This window comes from Medicago sativa, chromosome 6 (assembly GCF_051527215.1).
Source record: "Medicago sativa cultivar Bolivia chromosome 6, Bolivia_mono, whole genome shotgun sequence".
Classification (NCBI taxonomy): Eukaryota; Viridiplantae; Streptophyta; class Magnoliopsida; order Fabales; family Fabaceae; genus Medicago; species Medicago sativa.
The window spans coordinates 85,601,881-85,619,858 of record NC_140754.1 but is presented as its reverse complement, the minus strand read 5'-3'; the positions used below and the strand labels follow the sequence as shown (position 1 = coordinate 85,619,858).

Here is a 17,978-nt window from a genome sequence, read left to right as displayed (position 1 = left end):
TTTAGGTCCACGAATTATACCAACAATTATTAACGATACTAATATTAATCTTTTAAAGAAAACACCAATATAAAGTTCAACATGAGTTGGTAATTCAATTTGCAATATGCTTCCATTTTTACCTACAATATGAATAACATACACATCTTTCCCGCTGCAAATCAGACACAGCCGAGGTATTTTGTCACGACCCAAAATTCACAATCGTGACCGGCGCACGAACTAGAATATCCTAGTTCGGCAAGCCTAACAACAACACTTGACAAACTCTAATTTAAATAATTTTCAAATTTACTTTCACTTAAAATAATATCCAGTGAAATTTCGACAGAGTATCATCTGTATTTTGAATACTTTCCAAGATATGAATCCTGTTTTAAAAACCTGTTTCATTATCCAGTATCTCAAATAGCATATTTTTTTCTCATACTTGTGTTACCATTAGAATCTCAAAGCGACATAACTAAATGTTTGCACAACTCAAAACAAAACATTTGTAAACAACCAATAGCTGCAGATACATTGATCATTCAATTTATATACATAGGAAACCTACCAAAAGATTGACACTGATAGATCTTTGACCCTGCTAGAAGCTTTCTACGCAATTGACTTTGAATCTGTAAAAATATAAGAAAAAGGGGTAAGTCACAAGGACTTAGTGAGAGATAACAACCATCACCAACTAGAAGGGAAACACACAAGAGCACGATTATTTACTTTATCAAATCTATTGTCAATTACAAAAATAGTAACCATCTAAAATCCTAATAATCCGCAAACCTTTATACGCATGAAAATCCACACATTGTATATACTTCCAATCAAATAGGTATACTTCAACGAAAAGTCCAACATCGTAAAGACGTGAAGATAACATTACAAGCCTTTAAAATAAATTGCCGAAAATTAAAATAAAAGCCTTTAAAAATATATTGCCGAAAATCATAATAAAAACCTTTAAAAATATATTGTCGAAAATCTTGATAAAAGTATTTAAAGAAAATATGGAAAACTCCATTTAGTGAAAATAAACAAAATGGGTGAATCGAGAACTAGCTCCATCTCGTTGATAGCCCTCTCCTCCTTATGGTGGCCTTTCCATAGGGGCGGCTCCATCTAACGGATAGCTCTTTTCTCTCGACTCAAAACAAAGTGCAAAAATATAGAAAACTCCGTTTAATGAAAATAATCAAAATGAGTGAATCGAGAACTAGCTCCATCTCGTTGATAGCCCTCTCCTCCTAATGGTGGCCTTTCCATAGGGGCGGCTCCATCTAACGGATAGCTCTTTTCTCTCGATTCAAAACAAGTGTAAAACATTTTCAATTAGGTAGTTTACCTCTCGTTGATAGCCCTCTCCTCCTAATGGCGGCCTATCCATAGGGGCGGCTCCATCTAACGTGGTAACTCTACCTAATTGAAATCACATACTAGGTGCACCTAGGTCGTCGTCATTATAACCGTAATTTTCAAAACACCGTTCTTAAAACACAATGCCAAAACCATATTTCACAACATAGCGTAACTTATTTCAAAAATAGGTATATCAAAATTCAATCGAAAATCTACTACTTATAAACATAAGTAAATCCAAATTCAAATCCAATTCAAAATCCAAATCGCTTACAAATTAATATCAAAAATTCCCAAGAACACATATATCTCAAAACCGTATTTTCCCATATCTCAAAACTCATGTCATATTATATGCAACCAAATCTCAATTTCAAATCCTTTGCACAATAAGTGATAGATAAATCCAAATAGAGACCATAATAATATCGATGACTTTTAACATAAGTATCAATGAGAAGAAAAATGTTCAAAGGGTGTGTTCCCGAATTTGATAAATACTTTAACATATAAAATCAACAAATATCGATAATAACAATAATTAAAATTTATAACAATAATTAAAATAAGTGATAATGATCGTTATCAACTCACAGTTATGATGAATCAACTAAGTTTGCTCTCTAACCACTCCTGAAGAAGCATCTGAAGCGTCTGCGTCATATCTGAGCATCAATAATATTTTCTTATGAATTAGAACTCATTCTATTACTTCACTAATTATAGTTAACCATAAAATCCCCATAGTATATATTCTTAACTCTAAATAATTTTTAAACAAACTAATCATGCCTAAATTAGCACTAATTGAATTGTAAGTTGATAAATATACCTCAAAGAGTCTCAATAGACAAGTTTTATGAGATGGGTATTCTTCTCCTTCTTTGGAGCACTAACTCCAACTCCAAAACTTTACCCAAAATTGTTTGTGCCATGAAATAGCTTTGATTATATGTGTAATTTTTCTCATGGGGTTTGATTTGGTGATGGAATTGGCGGTTTGTAAAAGGAAGAAGAGAAAATGAAAAGGAAAGGTGGGAACAGAGAGAGTTACGGGAGGGAGTAAGAACGAGGGAAAGTGTATTTTTTCTTTCTTTCTTATGTGAGTGAGTGTGTTTGTTGTGTATCTAGTATGTTCCATATATATAATATATTATATTATATTATTATTACTTATTTATTTATTTTATTTTATTTTATTTTCCCTAATAAAATAATGGAACGGTGTGTTATATTCTTCCCCCCTTAAGAAAATTCGTCCTCGAATTTTTTGTTTTATCATATGAATACTACTAATCTTGATTCAAATAAATATGGGTACTTTTGACGCATTACTTCTTCGGGTTCCGTAGTGGTTTCTTCGTCGGACAGTCCTTTCCAAAGATCCTTCACTGAAATAATATCTTTTGAGCGTAAACTTCTCACTTCCTTATCTACTATACTTATCGGATGTTCAGTGTATGACATATTCTTATCCAATTGCACATCTGCGTGACTAATTACATCACAAGGGTCATAAAGGTACTTTCAAAGACAAAAATATGAAAGACCGGATGAACTGTTGAGAGAACCAGTGGAAGTACCCAACAATAAGCTACAACCTTAAACGTCCCAAAGAACTTTGGTCTTATCTTGTCGTTCTACTACATCGCAAACTCCTTCTACTAATGATGCCGTAAAAATAAATGGTCTTATCTTGTCAACCTACGTCCTTTGTGTGCTTTTTATTACTTAACGATCTTTGATCAATTTCACCTTTGAAATAACATCTTGAATCAATTTTTTTTTCTCAAGCTTCATTGCACTGCCTACAATACAAAGCCCCCAAGGGTAACATCTAAACACTAGATTGGTGACTATTGTTATATCCAAATTTCCACCTTAGATAAATATCGATCCTAAATCCTTCAAAGTTCAAGAACAAAAGTACGAAGCATATCCTCTAGGATGTGTATACCTTTCACTAATTAAGAATCATTCTTAGGATGAAGGTTTTACTGAGATTCAATCGGGTATTAAATTCATATTCGAAAGACTTTCTAAACGGTGCAGTGAATCGAGCCTTATAATCACATGTAGCAGAGATCGGCACACTAAATACCTAGAGATAATTATTTTATTTTATTTTACACCCTCATTCATCCCTTCCCATCACTAAAATTTCCGTAAATCTTTGTACATATTATTAGAACCTAATATATAACAAGAATAATAATCCTCCTATAATATTTTTCTCCTTAATTTAGTGAACACATAATCAAGGCTTCAACCACAAAACACCCTCAAAATTAACTAAGAAGCTTATAACTTTATCATTCCACACATTATATACCACCTATACCAAACCTAAATCAAATAAGTTTGTAACTTTACTATTCCTCCCATTATCTATCAACTTACCTACCGAGTCTCCCTGATATTGTAAACTATGGTGGAACAGATTTACACATGACCAATAATGCCATTGAATAATCAAGCTAAAATTGAATCTCACTTCCAACAAGTTTTTTGTAACCCTTTAATTATAGGTCCATTCATTTTGTCTAAATGAGTAAGCCCATCCATGTTTTTCCTACTCAAAACATCTACAACAACATTCGACTTTCCAAGTCTTTGCAATCAAAGTCATTAAGAGACTTCATCCACCTTATTTCTCTTAAATTTAAATTAAACTATAACCTTTGTGGCTGTTACAAATCTAAGAAAGTCCTTTCATATAGATAATGCCTTTGTTTACTCTTGAAATACACAAGAATGTCATCACTAAACAACATCACCCATCTGTCTAAGAAAGGTTTAAAAAATCCAATTCATCAAATCCATAAAAGACGTTGGAGCATTAGTAAGTCTTAAAGATCTATCTTCCTTACTTATAATCAATACCATTAATCCTCAAGGAAACAAACTTAGGTCAATAAATCTCTTATTGAGAAGGTCTTGTGGTCAATCCCTTAACAATGTAAGTTATTTCTAGGTCATTTGATAATGAGGTATGGATGTGGGTTGAGTGGTAGGGACCAAGTCTATAAAGAATCTAATCTCACTATCAAGCGACAATCCAAGAAGTTCAAGACAACATCATGAAACCCAAATATTTTTAGAACTTTTATAATTCTTTACTCACTTGTATATCCATAAACAAATTCAATTATCCTTTGCAACCTACTTTCAATAATTTATTAGATCCTAAATCTAAGGTTAAATCATATGGTACCCAACCACGTTTTTCTCAAAAGTAGAAAAGCAATTACCTAGTATCTCAACTCTCGCTAGTTTGTTATAATGGACTATGGCGGCATGTTGGAAGGACAATCAACTCAAAATCCTATAAATCAATACTAACACGACTACTGCCAACGCATGACTAGATAATAGTTGTGTTGTAACTGCAGAGGACTATCCCTTCTGATATGACATACTTAACCACGTTGAAATCATACTTTTCATCTTTGAAACAAAATATTCTAGATTCGAGTCAACCATTGTAGAATCAAAAGTACTCTATGGAAAAGTGAATTGTCTATATGTTCCATGATATAACCTATGATTTTGCATTCCGCCCCAAAAGTTTGTCTACTTGAACCATCCACTTGTGATATTTATGTTTGCTGTCCCTAATGATCAAGTATAACTTCACCATCACGCTAAGAATAATCAATATATAATCATTCAAGTCATTTCTTGCAAAAATTTGGTTTACTACTTCCCTTAAGATTTTGTTGCCTAATCTGAAGTGTCAGGTTCAAAACATCCGCGTAGTACAATTAGATCAAACCACAAATCAAATTAAATATTCCAGCAACACATCTTTTCTATGATAGGCTGATGAACGTGCCTATGAGCTCTATAAAACAAGTTTTGTACCCTAAAAGTGACATATCCTCCGTTTGTTCCAACACTCCGTACTAGTGAGAATCCATTGAAAATGCCATATGAAAATATCAAATATCAACTAACTCTTTTTCTTTAATCTCCGAACTTCCGCACAACTTAACTGAATCAAGATCTGCTCCATATAGGCTCTCTTTATTTACTCAACAATTTTAACAAATTCCAAAACTCTCAAATCATAACTTAAACAAAATAACTTTCAATTAAAATTACCTCAGAAACCCAACACTGCCAAAAACACCTCTACTATCACATTGGTTATTGCGTTTTCTAATACAAAAGAATTCTCATTGCTTATGCATCAATAATTTCAAATCTATAAATCCTTGAACTGTCAAACTTATGACATTATTGGCATTCTTAAGATCAAAGTTATATTGATTAAGGACTATTCAGAACAAACTAAAAGGATTTTCCAACATATTCCTCGTACTTCAATTGTCATTTGACACAAGAAAAGATAATTACTCGTCACTCACTGAGATAGGGAAGTAACTGAGACTTTGAAAGAGACATGACACTCCTAGAAAGGTCTTTCGTATAGTCTTGTTTGGAGTATGTCTAGGATTCATAATCTCTTCTAGATGAATTTGTCGTCTATCGCTCACACTAACTAACTCTTTGTTGACCGCCAAGATTTGTTTGTCTTAGATTATCGTGTTGCTTCCCAAAAACAGCCCAAAAAAATAATTGTTGGAAAACCAATAGCAAAATTCGCCTCCCTCTATGAACCTCCACACTAACTACTCTTACAATCAAACTACGTTTGTCAACATGAACACCATAAGAAACCACAACCTCTTTGACTAGGATCTTAAGGTTGGGCAGTAAACCCATAAGGAATTATCTTCCCTTCTAGTGGTGATCATAGAATTGGGTGACACCCTCACCGAATGAAAGAAAAAATTGATCAAAAATAGGACGAGACGACAAACAAAAGTGAGACAATTGAAAGACCAAAAGAAATAATAAGATCGGACAACAAATGACACTACCATAGAATGCAAACAGATTTTTGCAAGTAAATGGTGCCGCGGTTCACAATTTACTAGCAAAAATCCATTTTCATTCTATGTTTGCAGCTATTAGGACCAACAACCGGGCTCTGATACCAACTTTGTCACGACCCAAAATTCACAATCGTGACCGGCGCACGAACTAGAATATCCTAGTTCGGCAAGCCTAACAACAACACTTGACAAACTCTAATTTAAATAATTTTCAAATTTACTTTCACTTAAAATAATATCCAGTGAAATTTCGACAGAGTATCATCTGTATTTTGAATACTTTCCAAGATATGAATCCTGTTTTAAAAACCTGTTTCATTATCCAGTATCTCAAATAGCATATTTTTTTCTCATACTTGTGTTACCATTAGAATCTCAAAGCGACATAACTAAATGTTTGCACAACTCAAAACAAAACATTTGTAAACAACCAATAGCTGCAGATACATTGATCATTCAATTTATATATATAGGAAACCTACCAAAAGATTGACACTGATAGATCTTTAACCCTGCTAGAAGCTTTCTACGCAATTGACTTTGAATCTGTAAAAATATAAGAAAAAGGGGTAAGTCACAAGGACTTAGTGAGAGATAACAACCATCACCAACTAGAAGGGAAACACACAAGAGCACGATTATTTACTTTATCAAATCTATTGTCAATTACAAAAATAGTAACCGTCTAAAATCCTAATAATCCGCAAACCTTTATACGCATGAAAATCCACACATTGTATATACTTCCAATCAAATAGGTATACTTCAACGAAAAGTCCAACATCGTAAAGACGTGAAGATAACATTACAAGCCTTTAAAATAAATTGCCGAAAATTAAAATAAAAGCCTTTAAAAATATATTGCCGAAAATCATAATAAAAACCTTTAAAAATATATTGTCGAAAATCTTGATAAAAGTATTTAAAGAAAATATGGAAAACTCCATTTAGTGAAAATAAACAAAATGGGTGAATCGAGAACTAGCTCCATCTCGTTGATAGCCCTCTCCTCCTTATGGTGGCCTTTCCATAGGGGCGGCTCCATCTAACGGATAGCTCTTTTCTCTCGACTCAAAACAAAGTGCAAAAATATAGAAAACTCCGTTTAATGAAAATAATCAAAATGAGTGAATCGAGAACTAGCTCCATCTCGTTGATAGCCCTCTCCTCCTAATGGTGGCCTTTCCATAGGGGCGGCTCCATCTAACGGATAGCTCTTTTCTCTCGATTCAAAACAAGTGTAAAACATTTTCAATTAGGTAGTTTACCTCTCGTTGATAGCCCTCTCCTCCTAATGGCGGCCTATCCATAGGGGCGGCTCCATCTAACGTGGTAACTCTACCTAATTGAAATCACATACTAGGTGCACCTAGGTCGTCGTCATTATAACCGTAATTTTCAAAACACCGTTCTTAAAACACAATGCCAAAACCATATTTCACAACATAGCGTAACTTATTTCAAAAATAGGTATATCAAAATTCAATCGAAAATCTACTACTTATAAACATAAGTAAATCCAAATTCAAATCCAATTCAAAATCCAAATCGCTTACAAATTAATATCAAAAATTCCCAAGAACACATATATCTCAAAACCGTATTTTCCCATATCTCAAAACTCATGTCATATTATATGCAACCAAATCTCAATTTCAAATCCTTTGCACAATAAGTGATAGATAAATCCAAATAGAGACCATAATAATATCGATGACTTTTAACATAAGTATCAATGAGAAGAAAAATGTTCAAAGGGTGTGTTCCCGAATTTGATAAATACTTTAACATATAAAATCAACAAATATCGATAATAACAATAATTAAAATTTATAACAATAATTAAAATAAGTGATAATGATCGTTATCAACTCACAGTTATGATGAATCAACTAAGTTTGCTCTCTAACCACTCCTGAAGAAGCATCTGAAGCGTCTGCGTCATATCTGAGCATCAATAATATTTTCTTATGAATTAGAACTCATTCTATTACTTCACTAATTATAGTTAACCATAAAATCCCCATAGTATATATTCTTAACTCTAAATAATTTTTAAACAAACTAATCATGCCTAAATTAGCACTAATTGAATTGTAAGTTGATAAATATACCTCAAAGAGTCTCAATAGACAAGTTTTATGAGATGGGTATTCTTCTCCTTCTTTGGAGCACTAACTCCAACTCCAAAACTTTACCCAAAATTGTTTGTGCCATGAAATAGCTTTGATTATATGTGTAATTTTTCTCATGGGGTTTGATTTGGTGATGGAATTGGCGGTTTGTAAAAGGAAGAAGAGAAAATGAAAAGGAAAGGTGGGAACAGAGAGAGTTACGGGAGGGAGTAAGAACGAGGGAAAGTGTATTTTTTCTTTCTTTCTTATGTGAGTGAGTGTGTTTGTTGTGTATCTAGTATGTTCCATATATATAATATATTATATTATATTATTATTACTTATTTATTTATTTTATTTTATTTTATTTTCCCTAATAAAATAATGGAACGGTGTGTTATATATTTGTCCACTACTTTGGACACCACTTGGTAGTAAGAAATCATGATTATTGGATCTATAGGCTCATCCATTTTAGGTTGTGTGCCGTACACACAACATTTCCCATCCATTGGATATATAGGCTCATCCATTTTTATTGTAGGTCATCTTCATATGATTCTTTTATCCTTCTCCCTCTGAGTGCGATTTTTCCACAATCAATGCTCGATCACACAATGTCTTGTGCCTCCACTGCAGTCTCTAGCAAATCCAACAATGATCTTTTTTGCAGGATCATTTTCGTTTCAATGACAGCTCCGATAATGGCAGCATAACATTCACCTTTTATTTCACTATACAATATGCACTCTTCCTCATTGATGCAATGCTTCTTTCTATTCGTGTTTTCTATCATTCTGCATCTTTAACTTTGATCTCTACTATCAACACATGTTTCTCAAGCACATAGTATGTGCTTAATAATATGTTTTGTTCTTTGGCATATTGTCTCATTAAAATTAAGAATCGATATGGTTGAATGGCAAAAAACATCTCATTTCTTAGACATTATAAACTCATGCTCAAATTTTGATAACAAAAATAATGTGTTGCAACATGCAAGTCCTATAGATGAAATGTTTAGAGAATGCAGGGCATTGGTTTCTAATGCGGTAAATCCTCTTGGAATTGTCCTTGGTGATAGAAATTTCAGAGAAAGGACTCATCACTCTCGGAAACTTAGTAGTGACTTCCATGGGAAACAAAGCAACAGGAATAGCTCAAAGATGTCAAAATGCTTATGTTGACTCTCATGAAAATTTGAAAATATCACAGGTTGGATGGTCGTTTAAAGAAAACACCAATATAAAGTTCAACATGAGTTGGTAATTCAATTTGAAAAATGCTTAGCCATTTTTCATGATTAAGTGGTTAACTCATGTGACAGCGTTTCATTCACGGTTGAGGTTACACCATTGAGGTATTTTATTCAAAATTTAGCACTTCATTACCGTAAACATCAATCCAACTAAAATAATTGGTTTGAACCATAGTCCAACTTCCACTGCTAAACAATTCATGCACGAGCCTTCCTTACAAGGTTACTTTGTTTACAGAATTTAGTCTTATCATATTTTTATTAAAAACATGAATGCACCTCATTTTAATTCGATGTCCATGTTAACCCCATTGTTTTGTTCCTATAAATGTTTAGGTTAAAAATAAGCATTTTCGTTCAATTATCTCAGGCTATTGCCCTTTGAACCATTGATACTAATTTCATACTTGGTTTGCACTTTGAGCAAAATCTTCCAATGTCCCATTTCATTGAGTTTTCAAGAAACCAAGAAAAACTTAGAGTTAGTCCAACATTAGTCTCCAACATATAATATATCACTTTCAGGTGTTCACTTGCATGTAGATTTGACATATGTAATTATTGTTTACCACATTTAAATTTATAGTTAGTAAAATTTGTTGATGGTTAATAAGTTTCAACATGTAGTATATCAATTAATCATCCATTAAATGTGATTAATTAACCATGTATTTGAACTGTGTTAACCAATTTAAAAGTTTTTTAAATTTTATTGTTCAAATCACGCAATCATTTTTTTTAATAGCAAATGTTAGTAGTTATCTTTTTAGATTAATATTTGTTATTTTGTTCGGGTTTCAACCTAAGACTTCAAACTTCTATCTCTTAGCTCTAAGCAGTTGATCTTCATGTGAGCTACATCTTTTTATGTACTAGCTACTCATCTCTAAAGTTAGGAACCCATATTAATTTCACCATATGATAAAGATAGTGTGATAATGTTAGAAAGCTAGGAGTGTGTTGATCGCATTTCTATTATTTTTTTATTGCATATGATTGAAAGCTAAGACGTTTCGTTTATTCTGATGGATGTTTTTAATAATGAATGTTTTTTTAGCTTATCCTATTTAATCGTTCAAACAAAGGAAACGATGATTTCTCTCCTATTTTATTTTTTTTCTCATGGACGACATAACAAGAGAATCTGTTAAAATATGAGTCTTATTTATAGAATACAAATAAGCAAATGAATGATCAAAATAATTAAGGACTACTGATTCATTAATGAAGGTTATAGGAAAGAAGAAGATTAAAGATCTAACATTCACTAAGTTTATTATTCATAACAAGAAGAAATCACTAAATAAAAAAAGTGTAATTTGATTGGACGTATATTTATTTATTCATATCGTCAATGGGGAATTTCAAATCTCACATCTCTATATGGTTTTCCATGTACATAAAGAATTGGGTCTATTCTCAAATGAAAGCAACTAAGTATTATTTTGATTGTTTAAAAGATTTCATTTATTTTGTCAAACCTCCATAATGTTCCTTTATTTTAATTAGCTTCTAAATATGTCTTTCGGCTATGTTTAATCTCTTCTCCTATTGTTTTGCCTCAACATTGTTCCATTATTTTGATATGTAACAACAAAATCATTAGCTTTTGTATTATTTATTTATGGTATATGATAAAGGCAATAATAGATCTACTTTAGTAATCCAACTTTAGGTCCCTCCCTTCCTTTAAAAGAAAAACTTTAGGTCCCTCCACTACGCGTTTAAATCATAATAAAAAGACTTAGTCAGGAAAAAATCATAATTCAAATATGTGTAAAAAAATATCAATATAAAAGGACCATCATATCATATTAATAATGGACTAATGGTGGACTATGTTGATTTGTTTTGTGGTTTATATATTCCTTTAGAATTTTGAGTCTCAACAACTCTACAGCACCAACCCGTAAGATTAAGATTCAGGGATCATGCTAACAAGTATCTTAAAAATATTATTTAAAGAAATTATAAAATTAATAACTATATATTGGTCAAATGACGACCTGGTTTTAGTTCTAGGATAAAAAAGACCCTAATATTTTTTGCGTGTCTATTATAAAAGCTTACGCAATATGTGAACTTAGAATTTTAGGCTTAGAATTTAAGAGAAACAACAAGCGTTGTTTCTGTATTAGTATATAACAAAACATTGTTCATGTCAACTAAGTTATGTTCATACGTACAATTGTCATTTAAAAAGTTAACGTTGATACCTTAAAAATAAGTGTTTTAAGCAATCACACACACCAAAATACGATTGAAGATATGCATGCTAAATTTTATATATTTCACCACAAAAAAATAAAAAGATACGCATGTTGGTGTCTGTGTGACAAACCACTATTAACGTACACCCAAGAGCGCTTATATGAGATGACACAGGTCTCTTCCAGCTTAACCAAAGTTTTGGGTTTGGATCTAGCTTCGAGCATGCAGTAGCATTAAAACTCTTAGGGATATTTTGCAGTTCATTTGAGTCCCACAATGTTCGAGGGATTAGTCTTCAAAGTTGTGCACGGAGACACCCGTTTTACACAGAAAAAAACCGCAGCTAAAGCACCGACTATGTTTAATTAGTTTTGTTATTTTCTTCTATCAAACAAAGAAGATTTAACTATCATAATTATTACCGAACTATGTGATGTGCTGAGAGACAATTTTCTATCCACAATTAACTTCACGCTTTACCATTAAAAGCGATATGTGAATTTCTTAGTGTTGTTGTTATAACAACAAACACTTCATTGTTTCAGTCGAAATATGTATACTTATAGCTTGATTTATCCTTAATGTATTTAGGGACAATTGAACCGTAATAAGTAACTTCTTCGGTAGACATAGCAGATCAAAACGTCTTAAAATTGTTGTTTTTGGATTTCCAAACTTTTGTATTTGGATTTCCAAATTCTATTATCTACCGAAGTTGTTACTGGGTTGAGTCACGACCAGGTCGCTCTCTTTAAGACGTTTCGTGGCACTGCCCAAAATTGTACAAGGCACACTATCAACGACACCGCCTCCAGGATAAAACAAGCACAACTACAACTGTGCGGTTAACTAATGCACTGTAGAAAACCGTTCGAGATTTCCACCCTCAAATATGGTACTAAGACCACTCTTTAATGCTGAAACCACTTTAATATGGTATTGTTACCACTCTGTTATGGTGCTGAGACCACTCAAATATGGTGTTACCACCATTCTAACTTTAATTCCAAAACATCAATATGGCACTACGACCACTCAAATATGGTGATACCACCATTTCTCCTCAAATAGAAAAATATTGAAATAATTTTTATATACCGTTAAGATCATTCTTAATTCCAACGCGACATTGTTATTCCAAATATGTTTTTAAGACCATTCTTAATTATTAAATCGAAAAAGTGACTGTGGTCTTAAGAACACTCTTAATTCCGAAGGGACAGAAAAAATGAGATGAAGAAAAGAAAGACTCGTCAAGAAAGGGAGAAGAGAGAGAGAGTTCCCGACAACTCAATGAAACTCTTTGGTGTGATTTTTGAACTGAGTGGAGTCCTCTATTTATATAGAGATTCTGTATCTAGGATCAAAAGTTACTCTAATAGATAAGATTAAAATGGAGTTCATCCATTAATCAGGTCAACAACACCTGTGGATAGGATCAAAAGAAACAAATCCACAAGAGTGGAGGAAACAAACTATTTATGGGAAGTGATATTCTCGAATAAAAATAATAATTACTATCATTTTTATCAGTATCAAGTATTTAAAATTAAATACCGCAATTTAAACACTACTGATATGTGTGTTCTATTTTATGTGGGACTCCAGACTCTATTTTTTCAATTCACACAATATTATATCAAAGTATAATTACTTGGTGTTTAATCTTCCAATTTTTCATCCAACATCACATCAATCAATGTTCCAACAACCCCCCCCCCCCCCCCCCCCACTTGAATTTAAAAAATGGTTTCAATAATAACGTCAAAACGTTTCTATAAGGTTGCTAATAAACAAAAATGTCGCCTACAACTTGAACCTTTGCGTAGTGGATAGTATTCTGATTTAACAAGAGTTGCTTACAACATTGAACTCTATTTCAGACATAGAACCCGCACACAAACCTTTTCCTAACGTGTTTTCTAAAAGCCTGTGCCTTTATGGCCCTGCACGTTTATCCCAGTTTTAATGAACGCTCTAGGTATTCTGTCCCGAATACCATAGGAACTTGCCTTAATTCCACATTTGTATAGGTGAGTCTATCAAGAGTATTCCTGTAGCCTATGTACTCCACTCAACATAGAGTATATATCTCATTAAGAGTTTCTATTATCTCATCCTTCTATCAATGCAGGAATCATGCTTTCTTACTTTTGTCAAAGCATGTTCTATCACTTGTGACTTGTTATTATCCGCTGAACCTATTTCTTGGGATCTCCCGTCATCTAGGTCGGGTTACCATCACTTGTGACCTTTGGGCATTAGTCTCATCCTATTGGGTGTGTTTAGGACTTTCTTTCTGGTAATTCCTTTCATAAAAGGATTAACTAATTCTTCATTAGAACGTGCACGATATACTTTAACCGTTCCTTTTAGAGCTCTCTAATTATTCTGTTTTCGTGCCTTAATTATCGTCTCTCACCATTGTGGTAACGATTCTCAATTTTGTAATAGCTGCAGACTATCACAATAAATGAACACTTCGGACAACGGTTTCACCCACCAAGGGTTCTCAGCTAACAAGTATCATATCAACTTGCTTCTTCACTAGTTTTCTCTAGTGTTCTCATCCCAGATACATTCCATAGTGGACTGAGTCAGTATCATTTGTTTCAACAAACAAATGCTCAATGTGCAGTCACTGGTCGCTTTAAGACTCATCTGAAGGATGTTCTATTTTGTATTTTGTACCATTCAAGTACAATAGGTTACTCCTAATAATGTAATCCTAGAGTCATAGTTCTCTTAAGGCACCTCATGACTCTTTCAATAGCATGGCTATGCTTCTCATCCGTATACTAGTAAACTTGCACAAGAGTTTCATGACATTAGCAATGTCGATTCTAATACATTCAGTGGCTTACCTAAGGATTTCCAATGATGCTCGCATATTCTTTTTGTTTAACTCCATCTGAAGTGTTCTTACACTTGGATCATAATATATGCTTGCAAGTATTCGCTCAAATAATAACATTTCCTTAAGATCTTCTCAACTTTGTGAGTTTCATCAAAAAAGTTCTCTTTTTGATCTTGTAATCTTGAAACCAAGAATTACTTCAACTTTGTCTAGGTCTTCCTTCTCAATGTTGTTTGATAAACAATGATTTCACATAATTCATAACATGAATCTTTAAATCAAATATGAGCAAGTCGTCTTCATAGAGACATATGATCGTGCAAATATTATTTGTCACTTTCATTCACTTTATACTCATTCGATATCATTAGAATGTCTAATTTTTCATGTCATTCCTTAAGAGTTTATTTTAGACCTCACAAAGAAATATCTAACTTACATACCTTGTTTTCTTGTTCATGAATCGATAAATTTTTCAGGTTGTTCCATATAGATTTCTTCTTCTAGCTCACCATAAAAAATGAAACTTTCACATCCAATTGGAGTACTATCGAGTTATGAACGGCGGCTAAAGGGACTAGTACTCTTATAAATATGATTCTAGTGACTGGTGAATGAGTATCGAAGAAGTCCATATTTTTCTCTTTTTATAAAACCTTTGACTACAAGGAGAGTCTTGTATTCATCAACTGTACCATCAGGTTTTAGTTCCTTTTTCCCAAAATCCAAATGCAACTGATTGGTTTTGCAACCATGAGTCAAGTCAACTAAGTATCATGTTCTGTTAGACTCTAGAAAATCCATTTCATCGTTTATTGCTTCTTGTCAAAATTCAGCATCCAATGAGGATGTAGCTTTTTTAAGGCTTAATGAATCGTCTTCCAATGTATAAACCAAGTTCATACTCTATAGCAATTCTAGCTATCTTACCTCCTCGAGGTTCTATAACATCTCGTACGATGTTTTCTTAACTATTTCTGATTACTTGAATGTGATCAGATTTAGTGCCTCTACTAGTTCTTAATTTTTAAAAGGGAATTTAATTTGCCCCCACTAATGTCGTGCTGGTGCCCCCACTATTCTTTATTTAAAGGGATAAAGTGTCCTCTCCTTTAGACTTCTTTGTTCCTTTATACTCGCCACTTCTTTTACAAGCTAAAACAAACTTCGGTTTTCTACAGCAGAACCACTATATGATTTATCTATTATAAGCGTAAATCCAGTCTCTCTATTGCTTGACAACGGGCCTAGTTGATCATCACATTTCTATTTTCATACTTCTGTTTCTCTTTCGTAACAAAATATTTCGTAACATCAACAAAATAGACTTCAGGATCCGGCTTTGGAACAACATCAAGGTTAACCATATCTACGTATTCATAAAAAAAAAAAAAAAAAAATTGTATCAACAAAAAACTCGTTATAGTGTAAACAAATACATTTAAATACAAACCAATGCATTAAAATAATAAATTGTGTTAAAAATACTCATTACATTATATGCAGTAAACAAATGCATTAAATTTAAAATATGCTTAAAATGTAAACAAAAGCATTATTGTTTAAAAAAAGTGTAAAAAAAGCACGACAATACTAACTAATGCATAATAAAATGACAAAAAAGATAAAAAATTTATAAATGAAATAGGTTGTTAAAATTAAAATAAGCATTGTTAGTATATACACCCTCCGGTCACTAATATAAGCAAACACTACTACAAAATACCCCCTTTAATAGCATTCATTTTAGCGTTTAATAGCGCTTTTGAAGCGCTAAGAAAGCCCCCGCTATTAAAGGTCAGAACTCTATAATAGCGTTTTCAAAACGCTATTAAATAGTAATGCTTCGATAGCACTTTCAGAAAAGCGCTAATATAGCCTTATACTGGTGCTATTAAAGTCGTTTTCTAACAGTTGTTTCTTAGCACTTTTTGAAAAGCGCTATTGAAGCCTTTCTACACAAACAAGGGTTTCTTAGCGTTTCACTGAAAGCGCTAATAAAAGTTACAATTTTTTTTTTAAAATCTACAACCAAAACCGCTATAATTAAATCTACATATACTGAAATATGAATATCGCAAATTGCATTCATGACAATCTCATTACAAATTGATCATAAACTTAATTACAAATGTCATATTATTAATCAATCCACACTTACAAAAAAAAGAAAAAGAAGCACCTAAAATCAGCCACAATTACCAGCAAAAAAAACACCTAAATTTAAGAGGACTCGTGACAAGCTATCTGACGTCTAGTTGATAAATCTACCAGCAACATTATTTTCTCCTGTGTTGTATAATATGAAACGAAAAATTAATTAACATAGAATTTCCAACACAACCAATTGCGGTTTAAAATAACTCAAAATTAAAAAACACAAATGAAAATTGTTGAAAAAGAAAACGAAACTCACTAATATACTCGACCATAAAGGTTGCCCAATCCTCCTTGACCTCAACTAGCTTACTTTTAGAATAGGTTTTACATTTGTTATCTTCAAAGTACTTTAAATATAAAAGTAGCAAAAAAATTGAGTTAGAAAATGAATGCCTATATATATAATTACAAATTAATATTATGTTAAAAATCACATACATACATTTTCGGGGATCATATCTTAATTTTCCAATATTATCTCTTTCATAAATCGCACATGTCGTATCCACCAAGTTTGGGAAATTCTAATGGAACTGTAAACCTCACCTGTCGTATCCACCAATAAACATAAGTTGAAATTTTGAACCCTTTTGAAGAATCAAACTTCTCAATCCCACGAAGTAGTCCAATCAAGCCACCCTATAGAAAAGGCAAGGTGAGTGCAGAGTGTTTGTCAACAGAGGAAGAAACAAAGCTAAGAAGATATGAAGTTAAAACAAGGATATCTTTATAATCACCTGAACAAGGTCACCCATTTCAGCACCCATATTATCATATTATCATAGTTAACTTTTCTCTTGCTAAATAGCACTCTATTATTTTAGCTCGCAGTTCAGCTCGAGAAATCTTCAACGAAGTTGCAACTTGATCATCGGAAGGTTCACTTCCTAATCTTTCCTTCAGTTTGAAATTCAAGAAATAAGATTTTCAAATAGTGTGATTCAGCTACTGTTCTCTTCAATGTAAAACCACAAGAAAAGAAGTTAATTTACAAAATTATCTGGCGGAATTCCCTCAAACGATATAAGATACATAAAGTAACATGGAGAATGTGATTTTTCATTATAAAAGACAATTATTTTGTAGAACTTTATATGAAGTGTAATAAATGCTTAATTATT

The 17,978-nt window shown here is 32.6% G+C and overlaps 3 long non-coding RNA genes across 3 annotated transcripts; all 3 read right to left on the bottom strand.

Annotated features, from left to right (window-relative positions):
* Positions 1 to 354: 354 nt before the first annotated feature.
* Positions 355 to 2,478, bottom strand: LOC146917685 (uncharacterized). Its single transcript, XR_015015840.1, has 3 exons — positions 2,189 to 2,478; positions 1,951 to 2,021; positions 355 to 620 (listed from the first exon to the last, which is right to left on the bottom strand). It is a non-coding gene; the product is annotated as an uncharacterized LOC146917685 (long non-coding RNA).
* A 4,059-nt stretch (positions 2,479 to 6,537) lies between these two features.
* LOC146917684 (uncharacterized) lies at positions 6,538 to 8,659 on the bottom strand. Its single transcript, XR_015015809.1, has 3 exons — positions 8,372 to 8,659; positions 8,134 to 8,204; positions 6,538 to 6,803 (listed from the first exon to the last, which is right to left on the bottom strand). It is a non-coding gene; the product is annotated as an uncharacterized LOC146917684 (long non-coding RNA).
* An 8,103-nt stretch (positions 8,660 to 16,762) lies between these two features.
* LOC146917683 (uncharacterized) lies at positions 16,763 to 17,783 on the bottom strand. Its single transcript, XR_015014197.1, has 3 exons — positions 17,595 to 17,783; positions 17,114 to 17,496; positions 16,763 to 16,986 (listed from the first exon to the last, which is right to left on the bottom strand). It is a non-coding gene; the product is annotated as an uncharacterized LOC146917683 (long non-coding RNA).
* Between the last annotated feature and the right edge of the window lie 195 nt (positions 17,784 to 17,978).